This window comes from Carassius auratus, chromosome 16, assembly GCF_003368295.1.
Source record: "Carassius auratus strain Wakin chromosome 16, ASM336829v1, whole genome shotgun sequence".
NCBI lineage: Eukaryota > Metazoa > Chordata > Actinopteri > Cypriniformes > Cyprinidae > Carassius > Carassius auratus.
Window position 1 is genome coordinate 20,623,465 of NC_039258.1, and position 5,755 is coordinate 20,629,219.

The 5,755-nt window shown below is 36.0% G+C and overlaps 1 long non-coding RNA gene across 2 annotated transcripts; it reads right to left on the reverse strand.

Moving 5' to 3' along the window:
* Nucleotides 1-481: 481 nt before the first annotated feature.
* LOC113116509 (uncharacterized) lies at nucleotides 482-4,482 on the reverse strand. Of its 2 annotated transcripts, none has more exons than XR_003294029.1 (5): nucleotides 4,411-4,482; nucleotides 2,781-2,939; nucleotides 2,543-2,620; nucleotides 960-1,011; nucleotides 482-880 (listed from the first exon to the last, which is right to left on the reverse strand). It is a non-coding gene; the product is annotated as an uncharacterized LOC113116509 (long non-coding RNA). The 2 variants fall into 2 exon arrangements; XR_003294030.1 differs by lacking the exon at nucleotides 4,411-4,482 and adding an exon at nucleotides 3,955-4,163.
* Between the last annotated feature and the right edge of the window lie 1,273 nt (nucleotides 4,483-5,755).

Consider the following 5,755-nt stretch of genomic DNA (forward strand, 5'->3'; position numbering starts at 1 on the left):
GAGACAGAAGATAGTAGCGGCCAGATGAATTCTGAAATGTACAGGAATACACTCAAAAAAATGACTCTTTAAACTTACTTAAGTCAATTATGGACAGTGGTTCCACACAACCAAATTGTGTTTTGATAACATTAATGGAATTTTTTGAATCTATGCAAACTCCTTGTGTTGTGACAACACAACTGAATGAGGTAGAATCTATGTGAAATAGTAATGTTCAACCAACTCAATTTATTGACTTTGCTTCAACTTAAACTGGTTAAGTTAACTCAACATGTTTTGGTTTATTACAATCTAGCCAAATTTGTTTCACTCTATCAACATAAGGAGGTTTGTTTCAAATTACTCATTTCAATTATGGACAGTGGTTCCACACAATTAGTTCTAGTTACTTTAACACAATATTTTCTTTTTGAAGTTACTCCCTTCAACAAAGCATTTTTTGTATGTTTTGTCTTGTAATGAGACAAAAGACAAGATGTCACAAATGATCAAAGTGTATTTGTTAAACAAGCAATAAATAATTACACACAGTAAAATACAGTTTAAACCACATTACAAAATTACACAAAATAGCAAATACAATTCTAATTGGCATTCATGGGCAACCAATCAAACCTTATTCCAGGAACAGGAAGTGGCTCCAGAAATAACTTCTTCAGTATTCCAAATGTGTACCTGAGTTCAGGAGGGTTGCTCAAGTTCAGTCCATAAATCAGTCCCAGTAACATGGTTTTACAGACTGTAAACTGCTATAGGTCCTGAAGAACTTTATCCTTTAAAACTCCAACTTCTGCTGGACTGTCTTCAATGATGCAGCTTCAAATAGATTCCCATGAGTCTTCTGGATCACCTCCTGACTGCTGGCAACGTCTGTATCCTAGAAGTATTTAAAAGCATGGAGAACTCAAATTATTGTGTATTAACTTTAACAAATAATTTATTAACCTTGAACTCACCATATACTCCATACTGCTAGGGTCTTCATTTGGATACTTCAATTTCATTAGTCTGAAGATGAAAACAACAAAATTTAGCCTTTGTTTTTTTTTTCTAAAATTACATGAAAAAAAGTCAGTCATTCATCTTCTTATGGGAAATCCAGGCAAGCAGTCAAGATGGGATTCTAACAAACATTACAGTGGAAAATGTTACACATCTGGACCCTGTATGGTTAACAACAGAACTGGAATGTTCCCAGACCCAGAAACATAGTAAGGACATCAGTAAAACAGTCCATGTGACACCAGTGGTTCAACCATAATTTTACAAAGTAAACAAAAATACTTTTTTGTGCAAACAAAATTAAAACAGCGACTTTATTCAACAATTCTTCTCCAAATCGCATCTTCCACCATTATCAACAGCACGTAAATTATTCATGCACATGGTGCTGCTGACCTACAACACGCCTGCACTGAGCCTTGATTACACGCAGAGGAAAGCAATGTTCATGCCTCTTGTTACTGTCCATAATGGCAGAATATGTGATTTGGAGAAGAATTGTTGATTAAAGTCGCTATTTTTGTTTTCTTTGCACAAAATGTATTCTTGTACCTTTGTAAAAGTGTGGTTGAAGCATTGATGCCACATGGACTGTTTTACTGATGTCCTTACTATGACTCTGGGAACATTTCAGTTGCATTGCAGCCTTTATGGAGGTTCAGAAATCTCTCGCATTTTCATAAAAATATTAGGGATGCACCAATTGACCGGCCATAAATTGGAAACCAGACGGTTTTTGCTTTAAATACGCAATTGGTAATCGGCCGGTCTTTGGAATTTTTTTCAGCCAATTTTTCCGGAAGTGCGCCCGCGTGCTCCGACTACATTACTTCTGTGTGAAAGCAAACACATCCCGGGATTGATTCCAGCATTGAACTCGGGTCGGGGACGTAGTAACATTGCTGGGTTCAATCCCGGGACAAGCGCTGTGTGAACAAAAGCCAGATCTAATGCCGTGTCGTAGTGATGACATTATCGTGTGACTCTTTTACTGGCTGTTTTGAAGGAAGATCAACGTTCACTGAAAAAAAAAAAAAGTGCAAACTGTATGAAGCAGAGATCAGTTAGTTCCTCACTTTCCACGGTGACACCGAGATCGTTCGCCAGATTCAGTGAAAGTATTACATGCCTAATGTTTTCGACTCGTACATTACACGTCACGCCCTGATGTCACGTGTCGTTACGGGATCTGTATTTGCCGGAATCGCAGTGTGAAAGGGGCTTTATTGAGCTTTCCCTCAATTTTGGACTGTAGACTGTGGACTGTCCTTCCTTCTTGTTTGTTGCTTAAAGATAAAAAAAAAAAATCGTCCAGTTTGCTTGTAAAAGAAATCGGTATCGGCCATGAAAAATCATGATCGGGGCATCCTTAAAAAATATCATAATTTGTGCTCTGAAGATGAATGATGGTCTTACGGGTTTGAAACGACATGAGGGTGAATAATGACATGTTTATTTTTGGGTGATCTAGCCATTTAAACACACCTGAACCAGCTAATCAAGGTTCTTGGGAATTTTAAAACAAAAAAAGTCTTACCTGAAGTTCCAGGCAGGTGTGTTAGAGCTGAACCCCACAGAACACTGGCTTTCCTAGAGCAGGTCTGGACACCCCTGCCTTGCATCAAAATAAATCTATCAGTTTATAGATATACCACATATTTTGTATTTATTGTATTAATAAACCTTATCTTATCTGTCCTTTTTTGTCAATTTCCAGTAACCAGTGAGAGAATAATGTTTTAATACAAGGTTGTGTTGAGTGCAGTTGTTCTTACCTGTGTAGTGGGCACCAAGAGGGTTTCAGTATTTGTCCAAGGTCTCTTCTTCAGTATGAAAACATCTTCGTAAATTTTGCAGTCCGAATCAAGTTTGGCAAAGATTGTTGATTCTAATGGGCCTATGGTAATTCTGGATGTCTCAAATTCTGCACAAACCTGTACACATGAAGTGCAATGTGTTACAAAAAAAAAAAAAAAAAAATTGAACAGCAAAAACCAATTCAATGATCAAAATATTAAGTGATTTATTTGTGTGAGTGATGAATAGTGTCATGTTTACCATTCCTAAAGGAGGACCTGATTACATATCTGGAGCATATGTATAATGTGAACAGCTCAGAGTAGTGTCCGGTTTAAAGTCATTGTATGACCACACCGCCATGTTCATAAACAAAGCTTCAAATACTCCCACTGTGCTGAGCCAGGGCTCTCAAAACTCGGTCAACATCTCATGGTTGGACATTTATTGATTATTTATCTTTTTAAATTATTTAAAATATACATATTATAACAAATAAAGGTAATTACTTCCACTTTTTAAAGTCATTATGTATTACTAATACAATTAATTTATACAAATATATTTGGCACACAAAATGAGATAAGAGAGAAACTCCTATTCGCCATTTGATTAGTTATATGAGGAAGTAGCTGAATGACAAATCATTCTGTCTCTTAACATCTCTTATTGTAAGCCATATGTATAATATAAAGTAAAGGTAAGTGATAGGACGTTTTATTTTTGGATAAACATTTTATTAATAAATACAATCTCTCTTAAAATACCTTATTGGGTTATGATAATCAAAACAGTTTGGTTTGATCTAGCGCAGAACTAAGACTTTAATGAAATATTTCGCCCACTTATAAAATGATTTTATTATTAGCTAGCTCCATACCGGAGAGCTGCTTTATAAAAGGAAATCAAGTTATAATTCTAGCGACACTTACTCTGTATTTTCATGTTTAATATTGAAAAGCTATCGATTGCATAAAGGACTGTTATATAAATAAACGTGACTGGACTTTTCTTTACTGGAGTGCCTGGAGAACCTCAGAGTTCGTGCAAACATCCATATCTCTGTGTTCTTAAGAGCTGCTTTTACATCGCGGTCAGTTTTTTGTTGTGTTTATGCAGTTATTGAGAGGAAGGCGTGCAGTATATATTTACATATTCATCCAAGGTTCGGATCGGGTCGGTTTGCCTCAAACTGAAGTGCTATCTTCTTCTTTTTAATTGAATCAGGAGAGTGTATTACAATCTTGCGCTACAGCGCCACACTGGTCAAACTGCATTAATGCAGGCTTTCAAATCAGGCAGATACGAGATCAAACCACTAACGTTACTCAAAAACATTTGCTGAAAATTTTATTTTTATCGTCGACGTTTATCGATAATGTCGAGTAATTGTTTCAGCCCTAGTGTATATATATATATATACTAAAGTAAATACATTACAGAGAGTCCTGCGCTTTCACATCTCCCAACGCTTCAAAATCATCTATTAACGGTGCAATAAACCGATTACACAATACTAGACTGCAAAACAAAAGCACCTCAAAACAGAAACTCTAAGAGAAATTAAAGACTTTGACTTAACACAATAAAAACTTTAGATTTTCTTACCTGACTGATACCTCTTGCTCCCCTCCACACCGTCATCAAATGCGTTGGAAATCGTCACTTCCGGTTTTTTTTGAATCACATAATTAAACCCTTTACGTTACTTTAACGATTGATAATTAAGTAAAATTTAAAATTAAACATTTTAAGTTGATTAAACACAATACAATTGTGTTTTGTCGGAAAACTAAATATATTTGTGTTGTTTTAACAAAACATATATGTGTAAAACGAACAGTGCCGGAAAACCATTTTTTTGAGTGTATACTGACCCAGATTCAGCCAAATGCAGCAAAGTTGATTGGACGGTGCTTCATAGTACAAATGGTCAGTCACCAAAAACATACAGCAAAAGCAACCCAGGAGTTTTGAAGGTAAAAAGTAGAATTATTATGCAATGGCAAAGACAACCTGTTTCAGCGCAATTGAGCATGCATTTCACTTACTGAAGATGAAACTGAAGAAAAAGACCCGTAACAAACAATAACCGAAGTCTGTTGCAGTGAATGTCATCGGTGATGTCTAAGACTTCCAGACTTAACACAGTCATTACCAGCAAAGAATTCTCTCTCTCTCTCTCTCTCTCTCTCTCTCTCTCTCTATATATATATATATATATTATAAATTAAACATTTTTTGTTTATATTTATTTGTCCAATTACATTTGAGCCATTATATTGTTACGTTAAATTTTCATAAAAAAAAATAGATAAATAAAATATATATATCTTGATAGTTTCATTTTTATTTTTTATTTTAATTTGAGTAAACTATCCCTGTATAGCAGTGAAGGATACTTCTTTAATTATGGAGCATGAAAATAAATAGTGAGAACTCGCATAAAGCATGGGGTAGAGGTGATATGAAAAGACAAGGTTAGCACCATGTTTTGGGTCATTTGTGAAGTGCAGGCCCTCCTGCAGCACTGGAGGGCTGATATGTCAAAGTCATCCAAGGGGCAACACCTCAACTGCTGCCCACACGCCACTCATTAAGACATAGCTGATGGCTCGCATGGTAGCCTGTGGCATTATTGATGAACCCAACACACTTAATTGCCTCTGTGTGTATCCTGCATATGGCTCAAACTTCTGCTGACACACAATCTATTTCTCTCAGTTATTTGCATAAAGATTCAATCCCACAGGCCTCAGAAACAGCTGGCTTGAATCCAGGTGCATCAAAACACTAGATTAGGTGCTCTTTGCCTCTGTCTGTATCTTTAAATGAACATTTGAGCCAGTTGGAGACTCAAACTGTGTTACTGTTCTTCATTTGCCATGTCCTCTGAGTGAATTAATGAAGACTTCATTTCCTCGTTAGCTCAGTCTGTTTAGGAAAAGGCTAA